Consider the following 19,526-nt stretch of genomic DNA (forward strand, 5'->3'; position numbering starts at 1 on the left):
ACGCGCGCGCGCCGCCGCCGCCGCCGGCCGGGCCGGGCGTGGCGAGGAAGGCAGGCGAGCGGGTGTGGTGTGGTTGTGTTAATTTTTAGCACTCACTAACCGCGTAAACCTTTCAGTTGCCTGTCTTTTCATCAGCTGCATGTGAGACTCTTGTCCTTCAGCTGTCTGTCCCTTGGCGTGCAGCATGCGACCCTTCTCTTTCAGCTTCCCTTTGCGAGAGGTTAAGTAGAGGAGAAGCCCTGGCACTTGGTACACGAGAACAGAACCATTTCAGAGTCACAGCCCAGCCGCAAGAGAGAGTATTCCATCTCGTGACTCTGCGCGCACAGAGAAGCGAGAGGGCAGGTGCCTTCGAAGCCCTTGCCGTTCGAGACCTTGCACAGGGGATCGACAATTAGGTTTTTGGGGAGCGTCTACGCGACTGCCCAAAACATCTTCCTGGCGACATGACAAGGGAAGCTAGACAAGGATCTGGATCATCAGAGCGCATGAGAGGGTATGATCATTTTATTTCCTTACTGTTTTACGTTCTGCAGATTATATATGTTTCATATATTCATCTGTATATATTCATCTGTGTTGTTTTACATGTAGCGATGATTTTATCTTATCTGTTCTGTCTTATTATAATATGTTATATTTGTTTGTTTTAATTTTACAGTCATGTTATTTATGTTTCTATCTGTTTAATTTTAACTGTTCAGTTAGTTACAAGCTTATCATATTTATATGATTTATATGCTTCGTATGCTTTATGTTCTCATGATCCATATTGTTATGGACATTTTTGAGATCACGATTTATATGGTTAATTATCTTTTATATGTCCTTATAATATTAATTTATGGAATTAAAATAATATAGAAAATGTCTATAATTCTAACAAGAAAGAGATGAAGCAGTAGACCACGGCGAGCTGAAGATGCGATACGATGGAGCTCGGCCAACAGACAGGTTGCGTGCAGGGATTAGCTTGGCTGCGCGCCGCATGGGCGAGCAGGGAGATCCGGGCGAGCACGGAGCAGCGGCTGGACGCCCTGAGAGGACATGCGCGCAGGGATGAAACTCCACGGCGACCATGGCTGCAGGAAGCGGTGACGGAGTGGAGCAGGGAACTTGGCGCGGCTTGGAGATGGCGACCGAGTAGAGGAGAGACCAACGCAGGGAAGAAATCCGAGCAGAGAGCTTCGCGCTTGGGGCAGAGCACTACAGGAAACGCATAAATATTCGTGGGCTGGAATATTTTCGTGGGCCAGCCGACGAAAATACAGCAGTTATTTTCGTCGGCCTCCATGGCCGACGAAAATAGAGGTTATTTTCGTGGGCCGCTAATATGTACGTCGGTCGGCCGACGACAATTCGACACTTATTTTCGTCAGCCCCTGCGGCCGACGAAAATAGCAGTTATTTTCGTGGGCCGCTATATTTACGTCGGCCGACCCACGAAAATAACTTCTATTTTCGTCGGCCTAAATCAGGCCGACGAAAATACAACGACCCTAATCCCGCGGACACGCTCGATTCGATTCCGTTTTGCCCAAATTCACCGTCGCTCGCCGCAGCCCGCTCCTCACCCCGCCCGTCGCCGAGGCAGCCCGCCGTCCGCCGCCCTCGCCGCGCCCGCTCCTCGGCCACGCCCGCCCGTTCGCCGCCCCTCGCCGCGGCAGCCCGCCGTCCGCTCCTCACCGGCTCGCGCGCCACGGAGCACGCCCGCCCGTTCACCGCCCCTCGCCGCGGGCAGCCCGCCGTCAGCCGCCCTCGCCGCGCCTGCTCCTCACTGGCTCGCCGCGGGCAGCCCGCCGTCCGCCGCCCCTCGCCGCGCCCGCTCCTCACCGGCTCGCCGCGGGCACGCCCGCCGTTCGCCGCCCCTCGCCGCGAACACGCCGCCGTCCACCGCCCCTCGCCGCGAACACGCCGCCGTCCACCGCCCCTCGCCGTGCCCGCTCTTCACCGCCGCGTGCCGCACGCCCGTGCCTGCTCCTCACCGCCACCCGCCCGCCGTCCACCGCCCCTCGCCACGGGCACGCCGTCCGCCGCCCCTTGCCGCACCCGCTCCTCACCGCTCCGTCGAATTCGAACCCGCCCAGGCTCCGGACACGCGTCGTCGACGTCCTCCCACGTCCGCTCCGGTATGGTCGCCTTGTGATTAAGATTTGAGTTAACTTGTCGAGTTATTTTTTAATGTTTAGAGTTCAGTTTTAATCGTTAACCGTAGCGAACCGTATGTGTCACCCGTTCGGGAACGGCGAACGTCACATTGGCTTGTGAGGTTCGCCGTTCTGGAATTGTCCACGTATTTTGGACAGCCTGAGAGTGTAAGCCGATGCTTGTGATTTGTGACATGTGCCTTACGATTGACGCGGAATTTCGGTTGTGTAACCCAGTTGTTCTCCAACACACCATGTTCAGGCGTGTGCTTGGAGAGCAGCGGGGTTATGCTGCCGAAATTTCGCGACAATCGTAGGCTACACGTCATAAATCACAAGCATCAGCCAACACTCTTGGGTGGGTTTAGGGCCTTTACCTAATAGGGAGTTCACCTAATTAAGCCACGGACGATCGTTGATGTTCTTTGACTTTTGTTTAGCCTTTGAAATGGACGGTGATCGGAGGGTGATGTATGACGGGTGGAGAAAGGATGGGGCACATTCGAATGAATGGATGGGTGTAACAAAGGCTTTTCTTGAGCACGCTTTCAAAGATGCAACTGGTCGTCTAGTGAAGTGTCCTTGTAATCGCTGCGAGAACAAGTGGCCTCAGAAGAAGGAAGAAATGGAGAAACACCTTTGCAAAAGTGGGTTTATGCCGAACTACCTTGTATGGTACCGGCATGGAGAGTCTATTAGACACGTTGACGCGGAGGTGGAGCTTGATGACGATCATGATAGGATGGACGACATGTTGCATGATCTTGGTAGGGATGTTGAAATGAACGCTGAGGAGCCGGGGCAGCTTCCACGCGATGCTCAAGAATTCTTCCGGCTACTCGCCGCGGGAGAAGAGAGACTGCACGAGCACACTCAGATGTCAGTTCTTGGGACTCTCACAAGACTAATGGCGATAAAGTCGAGGCACAATATTTCAAACAGTGCTTACAACGACATCGTCCAACTGATGGGCGAGGTTCTCCCGGAGAATCATAAGTTGCCAAAAAATATGTACTTCGCAAAGAAGATGTTGGCTGGTCTTGGGATGACATATGAGAAGATCGACGTGTGTCCCAACAGTTGCATGCTATTCTTTGAGGAGGATGACAAGCTGGACCGTTGTAAGCATTGCGAAGCTTCTAGATATGTCGAGGTGACAAATGATGAGGGTGAATTGGTAGTTACGAAGGTCGCAGCTAAGCAACTTCGTCGGTTGCCCATCATTCCTCGGCTTTCAAGGTTGTTCCTCAACAAGGAAATAGCTCTGCATATGACGTGGCCAAAGAATGGTGTACGTCTCATCACTGATCCAGACATAATGGTCCATCCGTCGGACGGTGATGCGTGGAAGGCATTTGACGAGTTTGATCCCGAATTTGCAAACGACCCTAGGAGTGTACGGCTTGGTCTATCGACAGACGGATTCACACCTTTCAATACCAGTGCAAGCCCTTACTCGTGTTGGCATGTCTTCATTGTGCCATATAATCTTCCTCCTGAGTTGGTCAATAAAGAAGAGTTCATGTTCCTTGCACTAGTCATCCCAGGCCCTGAGCATCCAGGGCCAAAGCTGAATATGTTTGTTCGCCCTTTAATTGAAGAGCTGAAACAATTGTGGAGAGGTGTGAAGGCTTATGACAGCCATACTGAAAAGGAGTTTACCATGCGCGCTGCTTATTTGTGGTCAGTGCATGATCTGCTGGCGTATGGAGATTGGTCTGGATGGTGTGTCCATGGTCGGTTGTGCTGTCCCATATGTATGAATGATACAGATGCATTCAGATTGAAGCATGGTGGGAAAGTGTCATTCTTTGATGCTCATCGACGTTGGACTCCATTCAAGCATGATTTTAGGAATTCGCTTACTGCATTCAGAGGTGGAGCCAAAATCAGAAATGGGCCACCAAAGAGGCAAACTGCACCGCAGATAATGGCATGGCATGCTTGTCTGAAGCAAGGAGAAAATGATAGGTTCCAAGGCTACGGGGAGGACCATAACTGGACCCATATTTCATCAATATGGGAGCTTCCGTATGCAAAAGCCTTGATCATGCCGCACAACATAGACTTGATGCACCAAGAGCGTAACGTTGCTGAAAGCATCATAAGCACATGTTTCGATGTGACTGATAAAACGAAAGATAATATGAAGGCAAGAAAAGACATGGCTGAAATTTGTAAGAGGCCGATGCTCGAGTTGAAAGTAAGCGATAAAGGGCATGAAAGTAGGCCACGAGCTGATTACTGCCTCAAGCCTGATGAAACGAAAGAAATATTTAAGTGGTTGAAGAATCTGAAATTTCCAGATCGGTATGCGGCAAATCTGAAACGGGCAGTCAATCTGAAGACCGGTAAATTGATCGGTTTGAAAAACCATGACTACCATATTATTATGGAGAGGCTGATGCCCGTGATGTTTCGAGGCTATTTTAAGGATGAGCTTTGGAGCATATTTGCAGAGTTGAGTTACTTCTATAGGGAAGTATGCGCAAAGACGGTATCGAAGAGGTTGATGTAGAAATTTGAGAAAGAAATTCCAATTCTTATTTGTAAATTTGAAAAGGTTTTCCCGCCAGGATTCTTCAATGTGATGCAACATCTAATTGTGCATTTGCCTTGGGAAGCTTTGGTAGGCGGACCAGTGCAATTCAGGTGGATGTATCCTATAGAAAGGGCGTTGAAAAAGCTCAGGGCGTCTGTTCGGAACAAGGCTAGAGTCGAAGGGTGTATTGCGGAGGCTTTTGCCCTTAAGGAGATATCTCAATTCTCAACCAGGTATTTCGCTCGAGCCAACAATGTCTTTGCGCCTTCAGTGCGACTTCATGTCGAAAATGAATCACCCCAAAGCACCCTTCAAATTTTTGCAAATCCGGGTAAAGCAGTTGGAAAAGGGAGTGTACGTCACATTGAAGCATCAGATTTGAACACGCTAATGCTATATATGTATAGCAATATTGACAGCACACAGGAGGCGTTCGAGTAAGTTTTCCTCATAGTTACGTCCATTTTCTCATCTCATAATTTTTATAGTGTGTAATCTCCATGTTTGTAATATGTCCAGCATGTTTGATGAAGAATGTTGGAAATCTACTAGTAAACCTACGGCCATCCAATTAGAAAATCTTCGACGTGATGGGTTGAAAGGTGGACCAAACTTCGTGCAGTGGTTTCGTAATTATGTTAGTAATTGTCGTTCTCTCATTGTCCATACTTAATCTTTGAATTTTGGACTTGGAAGATATAATGCATATACTAATTACTTGTATAGGTTTCCAAAAACTCTGTGCACCTGGACTTGCAGCAAATGGCACATACCTCTGTGTCCGTCCGAAACTATACTCGCTATGATGTAAATGGATATCGCTTCCGAACCGCGAAATTGGAGAAGAGTCGACCATTGGCAGCCACCACCAATAGTGGTGTGTTGGCAAGTTCATATGTTGACGATGACAAAGTAGTGGACTATTACGGTGTTCTTCAAAACATTGTAGAGTTGATTTTCGATGGCCCCAAAGAACTTAAAGTCGTGTTTTTCGAGTGCGACTGGTTTGATGCTCATAGTGGGACTCGTGTCGACAAGTATGGTAATGTCGAGGTGAAGCATCACTACAAGAAACTGGTTAAAGAACGTGGGTGAAAAACCGTCGAACTTAATGTAATAGGCCGTCGAACTTACCATAAGAACGTGGGTTTACCCACGAACATAGCCGACGGCGATTTTTGGACGAACTTAAATAAGTAAGTTCGACGGCCCCCACGTTCTTAAGGTTAAGAACGTGGGTACCGTCGAACTTAAGGTTAAGAACGTGGGTACCGTCGAACTTAAGGTTAAGACGTGGGTTTTTAAGTTCGACGGGGGCCGTCGAATTTTTTTCCATAAGTTCGACGGCACCCACGTTCTTAACCTTAAGTTCGACGGGGCCACGTGGCCGTCGAACTTATGGGTCGTGCCTGGGTCGGTGAGGGCTGCCCATTAAGTTCGACGGCACCCACGTTCTTAACCTGTGGGTACCCACGTTCTTAACCTTAAGAACGTGGGTACTTAACCCTTTTCAAGAAAAAAATAAAAAATACAAAAATGTAAAATTAGACACTCATAATATCACATGCAACACAGAATATCACATACAATACAGATTTCAAACACATTGATATATGTTCATATCACAAATTCACATAAGTCCAAATACATAAGTTCGCAAATTCACATAAGTCCAAATACATAAGTTCACATCCATAGTACACATTTTTAGTTCACAAGTTCAAACATGTACCAACATATAATGCATTCATATTTACATTGAACTTCTATTAAGTCGACTTATCACTCTTTCTAATCTAACTAAAATGAAAAGTGAAGCAATCATTCCAATTCCCTCGCATCCTTTTAGGCAGGTTTTTGTTGGTTCCAACCTGAAATCAAAATGGAAATTTGTTTAGAATAAGTACATTAGCCTATATAAACACACATAAATGAACATTTGAACTATATAGGACAAAAGATTTATCTCCTAGACCATTCTTCCTCACTGATACAAAGTATTGTTTTCAAGAATTAATTTTTTTAGCACTGTTAAAGACTTCTAAGCATGCAAAATATTACTTTATGTACCAACTCTCAGAAGCTCATCACATAGACCAATGATTGGGAGAAACAAATATTATGGAGGGGTAAAACAAATATTATGCAATGATTTGGTAAACAAGGCATTCATAGAAAAAGTAACATGAATTGGCGTAGAAAGAATTTGAGCACTAACAAAAAATACTAGTTTGTGTTATCACAAAAATAACAAGGATCTATATAAAGAACACTATTCAAGTTATCCACAATGCAGACAAAGATGCAATGTTTCTATGCAGCAAGGTGGCATGCTTTTTTGATAAAAAATATCGAGTGTACATTAACTCAAAGGAATTAGAAATCACAGGTGTATGTGTTGTACATGCATGTATCAATATTTTACATGTGTACAAATGTTTATGCGGTAGCATATATAGACATGGATATGTTATGATATGATATAAAACATGGGTTGTGTTTTTAGCTAGCACAAGAATGGAGGCTATAACAACTAATTAGAAAAATCACAAGGTAGATGGCACATTTGAATACTCAGACTCTACGGGTAAATGATTGTAACACCCTAAATCCATCACCTAAAAGCAATCTGGTTAATTTATTAGTTTCCAATAGAAAGGACTACTGCAGTTGCATCAGCAAAACTGACTAATGCAATTGCAAACTCAATACATTACCACTTTTAACGTTACACAGGAAGCAGCACAAAAGAAGTACTGCAGTTTGTTTTCCTACGCAAAAATGAGAAAAATGTTGTGTGCGCTTACGGCAGCTTCGATATTCGCTGGGCACTGGTCATTCAAACTAGAGAGCATTGAAATGATTCTCATAACTATACTTTCAACCTGCATTATAAAAGCACACTAATAAATGATTTAAAAAATATAACTCTTTTATGCAATGAGATCATAAACAGATATACATAAGACCCAATTGATCTGTAGTAACAAGAGACATAATGTATAGGGCATTAAAAACTTCAACATATATTGCAAGAAATACCTTCTAGTTTAGTTGCTCGTTCGACTCTTTCAGTGAAAGGTACTCCATGGTCACCACGTCCTTCTCCTGCATGCGTAGTATATATATACAAATAATTAAACAATAGCATGGAGATGGATATCACCATCACCTGACAGCGGAGAATGGTCACATGTGAGCTCGCCTGCAGCAGTATGATGCATAATAGCATAAGTGTACTCCATCTTGAGAGGCGGCTATGCTTGCTTACTCGGGGATGTTGACACTGAAATGGACATATTGATCTTCGTGGTATGGTGACTTTTTTTCTTGATTCCTGCAAGATAGATACATCACAATTTAGGTAAACATGCAAGTCCCCACAATGTGTTCAATTCACATTTGGCAGTTCACCTAGATGCCAGATAAATTTCCAAGTCATAACACACACGTAGGAGAATTTGATTGCTCGATCGATTCATAATTTTGTTAGTTCCTCAGACGAAAATAATCTCTACCATCGCTATGTTCCAGAAAACGTTTGGACTAATCGTTCCATAGACGCATAATAGCAGTGTTACAATCTGTAATTAAAGAGATATTGCACCGGCAAAATAGAACAAAAGTGCACACAATAAGTTACCTTTTCCTCTCAGAACTACATTTTGACCAGGTTAAGTAGCGTACTTGACCTGTGAGAAAATAGCAAGGTCAATGAAATTATCAAATATAGAGAGAATGAATGATGAAAGTTAGCTATGTGACAAACATACCTTTAGCACCATATGGGGCGCTCCATGAAATACACATTCAAAATGAAATAAGCTTCCATAGAAGACGAGTTCTTCTATAGGTTCAATGAATTATAGTTTGCATATATAGCAATGCAACATTATGCATAGATCTAATTGTAAAACTAGTGGAATCACTGGAAGATCGGTGGAGAATATAAAGGTTCAGAATCAACAGACAGAGAATATATGAATGGAAGATCAATGCAACATTTTGCGTAGACCTCATTGTAGAACTGGTTAAATTAGGGGAAGATGGGTGCAGATTATAATCTGAATATCTGAATGTGAGATCATTCAAATACACTGATGGCCTTCATATAGTAGTTTGTTGCTGCTATTTGGTTTTCATAATAAGGCAATGCAGTTCTGAAAAAGAAATACTACCATTACTTAATGCATATCTTTCTATATTTTATTTGAGATCTTTTCTTATAGCTTCATAGTTTAAGTTGAGAATCATTGTTAATGCCACCGTATACGCTCACGTGCTATTCTAGAGAACACCAGAACCAAGTCTAATATGGCTAAATCTGGACAGAAGGTAAAGATAAGTAATGTGCAGAGAAGAGTGAACATGAATCCTCCCTGCTCGACATGACACCCCCATAGGTTTTACAACAGTTTTAGGCCCTATTTGGAAGCCTGGTATTTGGTCCAAAATTGTAAATTACATGTCTGACGACTCCGCTGAATAGATCTAAAATTACGTATTTGGAGGAACATTGAGCACATTAAATTTACTTACATGTTAGTGTAAAATATTTGTAAAATAAAGCATACCTTCTACAACCAGAGGTGGTGACGTTGGCGTAGAACGGCAGGTGGCCGCACGACCGAGACGACGACGGCACCAGCAAGCTGGGCACACCATCACCATGGCTGGCAGCTGCTTCCTAACGCTATGCGCTGATCGATCCTGAGGTGAGGCAGAGAGGAAGGAAGAACAAGTGGCATCTAAGAGCCGAACTGAATCTGAGGCTGCTAATAAGAGCACGAGCGGTCAGAGATGGAGCTAGGATATGGGGGGATATCCAAAAACCGCCCACCATTGGCCTATAGTTTTCTGGACGCGGCGTCGGGGAAGCGCTTGGAGGCGACGCTGTGTTAGGGAGGCACGTGGGGCTGGGCACGAAGCCAGAGAGGCGCTGGAGGCGACGTCCGGTGGCGGCGACCAAGGAGGCAGGGCACGACGGCGGGGTGGAGGCGCGGGCTGGCGGCTGGCGGCTGGCGGAGGGCGCGCGAGCTGGCGGCTGGCGGAGGGCGCGAGCGGTAGGTAGCAGGAAAGGAGAGGAAGAGAGACGCACTGGGTTAGGGTTTTAGGTTTTTGGGTTAAGTTCGACGGTGTACACGTGGCCCACGAATTTAATTTAAGAACGTGGGTACCCACGTTCCTAATAGGTTAAGTTCGACGGTTTTGGCTAGGGCCCACGAACTTAATTTAAGAACGTGGGTACTCACGTTCTTAAAAAAACCCATTAACTTAACTAATATAAGAACGTCGGTACCCACGTTCTTAACAAAACCCACGAACATTTATCAGTTTCTTGTAGTGCATAGCTCTAGGATTCCGAGCAGTATGAGCGATGTTGTCCTTGCAAATCAGGCAAAACAGGTGTACTACCTGCCATATCCTCACCCAAGCCTTAGGGCTTGGTGGGTTGCAATCAAAGTCAACCCACAAGTCGTCGCTCCAGAGAGTGCTGACTACGTGAGTACGAGCAGGGACAACGATGATGTTGTTTTTCAACCAGAAGCGGCGTCGAATCAAGACATAGCTCACCGATTCCATGTGACCAATGGAGAAGGACTCGAAAATCTCTGTTGCAATTCAAGCGACTTAATTGAAGAACCTAGGTCAAAGCGCAAACGACCTGTCGTTGTTAGAAGATCAGTAAGGATCCAACGAAATCAAGAGCGTATGAATAAACAACGAGCCGAAGAAGCATCATCGGATGCAGATGACTTTTGATTAGTATGTTTCTTTTAGTTAATCAATTAAGCTATGTATTCCAATTTCCACATTATTAATTTTCATATTATTTGTTTCATATACTGTGGTTTGACATTAATTTATCTACAGTTGAACATGTTCAAGCATAGGAGATCGAGGAGGAGTGGGGGCAGCGCGGCCAGCGAGGACAGCTCGGGCAGTGGGCTTTTTCAGGGCACCTCACAGAGCCGACAGAGGCAGCAGCAACTTCTCGACTGTCTAGACGAAGTGCAGGGTGAGGAGGGTGAGCAGGAGACTCCTCAGCAGGATGCTCATGTGCAGGGTGAGGAGGGTGAGCAGGATGAGGAGGTTGACCCAATGGGGGCAGGCAGCGCGGGCGACGCGTCAGATGGTTCTACGTCCTTCAGGTATTATTATGCATATTAGTTTAATTGATATTAGTTTCTAATCATTTCATCATATTGAATTTACTTGTATACTTAGGTATAAGAAGAGCAATGCGCTTGGTCCGAGACCTGCCGAGAGGAGGCTCATCCGGCCGCATGGAGAATGGTGGGGCTTATTTCTGTTGTGTTAATTTTTTAATGTGAACGTGATTGCACTGGTTTACTTGTTTTATTAATGTTTGTAGGTCATGGGAAGACTTGACTTGGGACGGTACAGGCAGACGTCCCAAGGTGAACGCGGTGTTGGGTAGCCTCTGTCGCTTCTACTACCCTGGCATGGTGGAGCTGAATGGCGAGAGGTTCGCGGCTATGCAGTGGGCTGACTGGGGTCTAAAGGACTATGTCGAGCCAGGGGAGTCAGGGGAAAGCAGTAGCGGAGGGGGAAGTTCGGAAAAAAAAACGAAGGACTTGTCAGGTGGCTGTGTGGGACGAGTTCTGGGTGAGTTTACTTTCGTATATAAGCAATTCACTGAATTATTGCTTCTCCTAATCTTACTTTAACTTAACTTCTCCATTGATATGTAGGGGAGGTTCCAATTGCCGGATGACATCGAGGACGATCAGGCTCAGTGGGCACGTGTGAAGAGGCACTTTCGGAAGTGCGCTGATAAGGTCATCAAGGATGCCATGTACAATGCTCGCATCGCGGCCGTCAACTACTACTACAAGAAGATAAAGGGGCAGAAAATGAGCAAAGCATTAGGGGCCAATGAGATCTACCTCACAGAGGAGCAGTACCTGGAGAGCGTTGTGGATTGGCTGGCGAAGGACATGGAAGCCTGGAGGTGGTTGGCAAAGAGATGGGCGTCGCCTGAGTGGATTGCAGAGTCCAACAAGCACCGTGTCAACCGTGGCACTGAAGGACCAGGGCATAGGTACGGCGCCGATGGACACCTTGGTACCGCACGCCGCATGGTAAGTATATAAATCAAACTTGTATGTTACATCTATGAAAATTATATGGTTTAACTCTTCTTTTTCAAGCAGGAAGCTGAAAGTGGAGTTGCTCCAAGTTTTATGGAGGTTTACGTCCATGGTCACCGTGGCCCTGATCCGGCGAACCCTGATGAGCTATGCAGCGAGGCGGCAAGGGAGAAAATGGTAAACAAGTTGTATTTACGAATTAAATTGCATGTTTTGTGTCTAACTCCAACTCTAACTTTCTTTGCAGAATGCATATGGGGAGGAAATGACTCAACGCCATGGGCCTGATTTCGACTGGATGCATTCAGACTTAGATGCCTCGGCGTTGTACCACAGTGGTGGGGGTAGAAAGCATGGCAGGTGAGGTGGTTGTCTTTGATTCGACAATTTCATTAACAAGAATGTGTCCACTTAATGGCTCAACTATGTGTATCATGCAGGTTTGCCTTTGGCACCGGCGTTGTGGAGTACAACAGGACATTAGGTCAAGGGAAAGCATCGTCTTCGGCAGGGAGTTCTCGCTCCTCCAAGTCTGCTCGAGAGGCTCAGCTGGAGGAGGAGACTCGGGCAGCACAGGAGCAGGCTCGAGCAGCACAGGAGCAGGCTCGAGCAGCGCAGGAGCAGGTTGGACAGCTGACGCAGTATATGGCTTCTTATTTTTAGGTAATCCGTCTATCTCATCACGTGCCGTCATTGAATTCAAAGTATAATGTTGCGATTCTAACGTTTCATCCATTTGCAGGAAATGACTACTCGACTCGGCCCTGATATGAACTTGCCAGCTTTTCGCCCTCCCCAGGTAACACTATCTGAACACTTCAATTCCATAGCAACTCTTTTTTTTATTATAAAAAATGGCTCGCAGGCACAAGGATGGGGACAGTGGCCAGGACAAGCTCCAGCGTCGCAGCCACAGTGGACTGGTGTTGGGTGGACGCAGGCACCTCCAGGCACTTGGACACCTCCACCACCCCAAGGATCGCAGCCAGTCCCGGGATGGGTGCCACCGGTCTTCCAGCCACCAGCGGGCTCTCAGCCATTTCAAGCGTGGATGGCACCGCCACCGACGGGGTGGGTGCCACCACCTCAGGGGTGGCCAGCACAACAGTACCCGTGGATGCATGCACAGCCTCCTCCTCACCATGGATCACAGGTGGCGTTCCATGTTTAGTTTTATGCAAATATTGACCAAACACAGCCTTATTTGAATGATTGATGAATTGCAGGGTTCAGCGTCACATGCTCAGGGATCGGAGGGTGCTGTCAACGTCCAAGACTTCCTCGTCCATGGTTCTGGAGGGAGTGGCCACCTTCCTGGTGGCGGAGGAGGGAGTGGCCAAAACTCACATAGCCCGCCGGAGTGAGTAGTGACTTTGTTTATGGACTATGTATGGATATGTATAGACTTTGTTTATGGTTCTGGAGGGAATGACTTTGTTTATGTATGGACTATATATGGACTATATGTATGGAATATGTTTGAAACAATTATGTAATTGCTTGTGAATGTTGTTTGTGAAAACTGTATTGTTTGTGAAATCTGTATATGTGATTGTGTATATGTTTATTTTGCTGTGAATTAATAAAAGGTGCAGAAAAATCTGTTTTTGGGGGGGTATCATGAATTTTCGTCGGCCTGGGTGGTGGCCGACGAAAATACGTACCCAGATATTTTCGTCGACCACCACCCAGGGCCGACGAAAATTATGTTCCTATTTTCGTCGGCCTCAGTGGCCGACGAAAATAGTCAGCCGACCAACTATTTTCGTCGGCCTTGGGGAAGCCGACGAAAATAAGTCGTTTTCGTCGGTACCGACGAAAATAATTCCCTATTTTCGTCGAACTTATTTTCGGCGGCTATTTTCGTCGGTTTAGGCTTATTTTCGTGGGTTTTTGGCCCACGAAAATTTAGTCGTTTCCTGTAGTGGAGAGAGAGGGCAACGCGAGTCCGAGCAGAGGCCAAGGACGCGAGGAGGGAGATGGATGAGTGGCTGGGCGAGCAGGGCGTGGCAGAAAGCTCCAAACCGGCGCGGCCATGGCAGAGCTAGGCGCTAGAGAGAGAACGGCGGCGCTGGAGCTCGGTGGAGCAGAGGGCGAGCAGGGACGGCGCGCTGGGAAGAAGACGCGTTCGGGAACAGGGAGCAGAAGGAGCTACGCGCCATGGGCTAGCAGGAGCTGGGCGTGGCGGGATTTTTTTTGCCCAGGTGCCGAGCGTGCGGCCTGAAGAGAAGGCCTAGGGCTATAGATGTCCAGAAAGCACGTGACCCGTTAGCCCGGCACGAAGCATGGTTTTTTAGCACGACACGAGCCCGGCACGGCACGGATTTAAGCGGGCCCGGGCTTAGCCGGCCCGAAGAGCGTGCCGGGCTCGACAGGAATTTGAGCCCGTTGGACTGGCCCGAGCACGGCCCGTTATGAGCCGGGCCTTTAAACCGGCCCGTTCACAGAACTTCCAAGTTCCAACGGCTCCACAAATAATGGGTTGCCTCCCAACGGCCCAAATAGCGCACTCCGCCGCACGCTCGCAGTGCCTCCCGCACTGTGTTATTTAGTCCGTGAGCAAAGACACCGTGGTAACCCTAACCCTAACCCTCTCTCGCTCCTGCGTCCTCTCCGTGCGGCGGCTCCCGGATCCAGCTCTCGCTCTCAGTCTCTCTCGCTCCTGTGTGCGGCTCATGTGCTCCGGTGCTCTCGGTCCTGTGCGCGGCTGCCTCCGGTGCTCCCTGCTTCTTCTCCGGCTTGAGAGCTCCGGTACTCTCTGGTCCCTCCTCCCGGCGCGAGCGGATTCTTCTTCGGGTACCGGCAACTGGTGGCGGCGGTGATAGGCACGGCGAAGGCGTCGGGTAACCGGGCGCTGTTCGTGCCGGCAGAGGGGATGGATCTGCTCGCCCAAATGTTCCTGGAGCCGCCATACTACCCCAGCCTAGACGCCGTCAAGACGTTTCTAGCGGATTACTGGGTACAGCAGATAGCGTTGTTTTGCAGGATTTAAAATACTATGCAGGCATCGTAATTTCGTTGGGGCCTTTTGCCCTTTAGTGATAGAGCGATTCATTTCTATAAGCGATCATGTACTGGTGTTCTACGTAGATAGATGGATTCAGTTAGATAACAGTAAGATCTCTTTATCTCTGAGAATTTTTTGTGATGTCAGTTTTAGGTTTTTATGCTAAATATGATTGTGTGTTTTGCGGGCTCGGGCCGGCCCGGTCTAATAAATGGGCCGTGCTATTCGGGCCAGCCCGGCACGGTCGGGCCTCCACCGTGCCGTGCTCGGGTAGCTGTCTGGGCCCGTCGGGCGGCACGGCACGGCCCGGTTAAGTGATCGGGCTTAACCGTGCCGGGCTCAAACGGGCCGGGCCAAGTCGTGCTCGGGCTAGGCCGGGCCGTGCCGCCCGTTTGGACATCTATACCTAGGGCCCCTGCGCGATGGAACAAAAAAATCTGCGTGCTGCAAAAAAAACTGCGCGACATGGATAAGGAAAATGCAAAACGGTGGAGTGAAAAAAATCAGGAAGAGAGTCACGAGATAGAGATGGAGTGATATTTTCCATTTTTTTTATTTCTTTTCTCTTTTATAACACAAGTGATACAAATATCTTCAATTCTGAGATCAGGGTTAAAAGAGACATAAACAAGTTGGATCAGGACGGTATTAGATATAAAATTCGGATAGAATTTAATTTAGCAGATACTCTGGAATTCAGAGGGATTTTTACCAGTTACTTATGTCCGAAGATTTGGATCCGGTCGAGAAACGACAGACCGAAATAAACTAGTTTCGGCATCGATAATTTGCTCTGTGATTAGACTGAAATTAGCCGGAACCATATCTGCGAATGTATACGCGATTTCGTCGCCAAAACAGCGTGCTGAAGGATAAATTGGATCGTAACCTCGCGCACGATTTCTCTCGGACAATGCGCGATTCCGATTATTTTGTCCCGAACATTTTAGTCGTCGAGTTCAAATTAATTTGCCCAGGATAAAAATCGCAAGAGTAGGTCGAGCTTCCGAATTCGTATTCGCGCGAGCGATGAATTTTAAACGGACACAAGACTCGACATATCGCGAAATAAATGCGCGATATTGTCGGGGACCATAATTAGGGGTACCCTCAAGACGCCTAATTCTCAGCTGGTAACCCCCATCAGCATAAAGCTGCAAAGGCCTGATGGGCACGATTAAGTCAGGGATCAGTCCACACGAGTGACTCGATCACGCTTCGCCCGAGCCTAGCCTCGGCCAAAGGCAGCCGACCTCGAGAGACTTCCGTCTCGCCCGAGGCCCCCTTTTTATGGCGGACACATCACCGGCTCGCCCGAGGCCTTGGCTTCGCTCAGAAGCAACCTTGACTAAATCGCCACACCGACTGACCAAATTGCAGGGGCATTAAACGCAAAGGTGGCCTGACACCTCTATCCTGACACGCGCCCCCGGCAGGGCCGAAGTGACCGCCGTCACTCCACCGCTCCACTGGCCAGTCTGACAGAAGGACAGCGCCGCCTGCGCCACTCCGACTGCAGTGCCACTCGACAGAGTGAGTCTGACAGGCAGTCAGGCCTTGCCACGGCGAACTACGCTCCGCCCGACCCCAGGGCTCGGACTCGGGCTAAGACCCGGAAGACGGCGAACTCCGCTCCGCCCGACCCCAGGGCTCGGACTCGGGCTAAGACCCGGAAGACGGCGAACTCCGCTCCGCCCGACCCCAGGGCTCGGACTCGGGCTAAGACCCGGAAGACGGCGAACTACGCTCCGCCCGACCCCAGGGCTCGGACTCGGGCTAAGACCCGGAAGACGGCGAACTCCGCTCCGCCCGACCCTAGGGCTCGGACTCGGGCTAAGACCCGGAAGACGGCGAACTACGCTCCGCCCGACCCCAGGGCTCGGACTCGGGCTAAGACCCGGAAGACGGCGAACTCCGCTCCGCCCGACCCCAGGGCTCGGACTCGGGCTAAGACCCGAAAGACGGCGAACTCCGCTCCGCCCGACCCCAGGGCTCGGACTCGGGCTAAGACCCGGAAGACGGCGAACTCCGCTCCGCCCGACCCCAGGGCTCGGACTCGGGCTAAGACCCGGAAGACGATGAAACTCCGCCTCGCCCGACCCCAGGGCTCGGACTCCGCCCTGGCCTCGGCCGAACGACTTCCGCCTCGCCCGACCCCTTGGCTCGGGCTCGGCCGCGGCAACAAAAGGCAGACTCAACCTCGGCTTCGGAGGAACCCCCACGTCGCCCTGCCTAGGGCACAGACCGCCACGTCAACAGGAGGCGCCATCATCATCCTACCTCGAATCGACTCGGGTCACGGAGAACAAGACCGGCGTCTCATCCGGCCAGCTCCGTCAGAGGGGCAATGATGGCGCTCCACAAGCTCTATGACGACGGCGGCCCCCGGCTCTCTTACGGAAGCAGGACAACGTCAGCAGGGACTCGACCGCTCCAACAGCTGTCCCTCCATCAGGCTCCGCCGCACCTCCGACAGCCACGACATCACGCCAGCAGGGTGCCCAGATCTCTCCGGCTGCCACATTGGCATGTACCTAGGGCGCTAGCTCTCCCTCCGCTAGACACGTAGCACTCTGCTACATCCCCCATTGTACACCTGGATCCTCTCCTTACGACTATAAAAGGAAGGACCAGGGCCTTCTCAGAGAAGGTTGGCCGCGCGGGACCGAGGACGGGACAGGCGCTCTCTTGGGGCCGCTCGCTTCCCTCACCCGCGTGGACGCTTGTAACCCCCCTACTGCAAGCGCACCTGACCTGGGCGCGGGACGAACACGAAGGCCGCGGGACTTACACCTCTCTCACGCTCGACTCCGGCCACCTCGCCTCTCCCCCCTTCGCGCTCGCCCACGCGCTCGACCCATCTGGGCTGGGGCACGCAGCACACTCACTCGTCGGCTTAGGGACCCCCCTGTCTCGAAACGCCGACAGTTGGCGCGCCAGGTAGGGGCCTGCTGCGTGCTGACGAACAGCTCCCCGTCAAGCTCCAGATGGGCAGTCTCCAGCAACCTCTCCGGCCCGGGACGGTGCTTCGTTTCGGGACTCTTGAGTTCATGTCCTTCGACGGCAGCTACGACATGATACTTCTTCCACCGCCGCGCGACTACGACAATGGCGGCCGACAACCCGCCCGCCGGCGGCGGAATCGACGACGTCTTCCCCGCGTGGTGGAAGAGCAACATTCGGGCTCGCTCCGTTCCCTCCCCCGCCAACGGAGGAGGAGGCGGGGCCGTCAAGGCCAGACGGGAGGCCGCGCTTCGTCGGCCGTCGAGCGAATCGACGCCCCCGACGCCCCGACGAAAGGCACGCCGGACGTCGACCTCGCGTTCAAGATGGAGGCAAGCGCCGTCCCCCCGCGGCGCGCTGACCCCGAGCAAGAAGACGACGCCGGCGCGCTCGCGGAAAGCCTGCAGGACGTTGCCCTCGAACCAGAGATGACGGCGCAACCAGTCCCCGATGTGACTACGTCGCTCCTCGTCGACCAAAAGGTAACGACTAACTCCCATCTTGCGTCATTTCGACTCGGCCTCAACCCGCCAAACGACCTCGTTTTGGCGGGCGCTCTCATTGAGGCGAGTGCAACCCCACTGAGGTTCCGTATGCGGTCGCCTTGGGACCGACTGACGGACGTCTCGACCTACGGGCCCTCTGGGTCCGAGGAAGATGACGATCCCGGCATCGGTTGGGATTTCTCCGGACTTGGCAACCCCAGTGCCGTGCGGGACTTCATGACCGCATGTGACTACTGCCTATCCGACTGTTCCGATGGAAGCCGCAGCCTTGGCGACGAGAGCTGTGGCCCAAGCCGCGAATGTTTCCACATCGAGCTAGGGGATCCCACCGAAGGCAACCATCTTGGCATGCCGGAGGATGGTGATCTCCCTAGGCCGGTGCCTCGCGCCGACATCCCACGGGAGCTAGCTGTGGTCCCCGCTCCGGCGGGGGGTTACGACCCACAACTCGAGCAAGTCCGCGAGGCGCAGGCCAGGCTCAACGAGGGAACAGGAGCGCTTGAGCCGATCCATCGGGACGTCGGACAGGCATGGGTGGGCCAGCCCCTGGCCGGAGAAATACGTCATCTGCCCCAAGGTCTCCAGCACCGCGTCGCCAACGATGTCAGGATCAGACCGCCGCCCGCATCCAGCGGGGTTGGTCAGAACCTGGCAACCGCAGCAATGCTCATCCGCGCGATGCCGGAGCCGTCAACCACCAAGGGTCGGCGAATCCAGGGAGAACTCAAGAATCTCCTGGAAGGCGCTGCGGCCCGGCGGGCCGAGAGCACTGCATCCCGAAGGCAAGGATATCCCTCGGAACCTCATGCCGCGACTTCCCGATTCATGCGGGAAGCCTCGGTCTACACCGGGCGCACGCGCAACACCGCGCCTGCGGCCCCGGGCCACCTCGGCAACGAGCACCATCGACGCGACCGTCGGGTTCACCTCGACGAAAGGGTGCGCCGAGGCTACCACCCCAGGCGTGGGGGGCGCTACGACAGCGGGGAGGATCGGAGTCCCTCGCCCGAGCCACCCGGTCCGCAGGCCTTCAGTCGGGCCATCCGACGGGCGCCATTCCCGACCCGGTTCCGACCCCCGACTACTATCACGAAGTACTCGGGGGAAACGAGACCGGAACTGTGGCTCGCGGACTACCGCCTTGCCTGCCAACTGGGTGGAACGGACGACGACAACCTCATCATCCGTAACCTCCCCCTGTTCCTC

Source organism: Zea mays, chromosome 1 (assembly GCF_902167145.1).
Source record: "Zea mays cultivar B73 chromosome 1, Zm-B73-REFERENCE-NAM-5.0, whole genome shotgun sequence".
Taxonomy (NCBI): Eukaryota; Viridiplantae; Streptophyta; class Magnoliopsida; order Poales; family Poaceae; genus Zea; species Zea mays.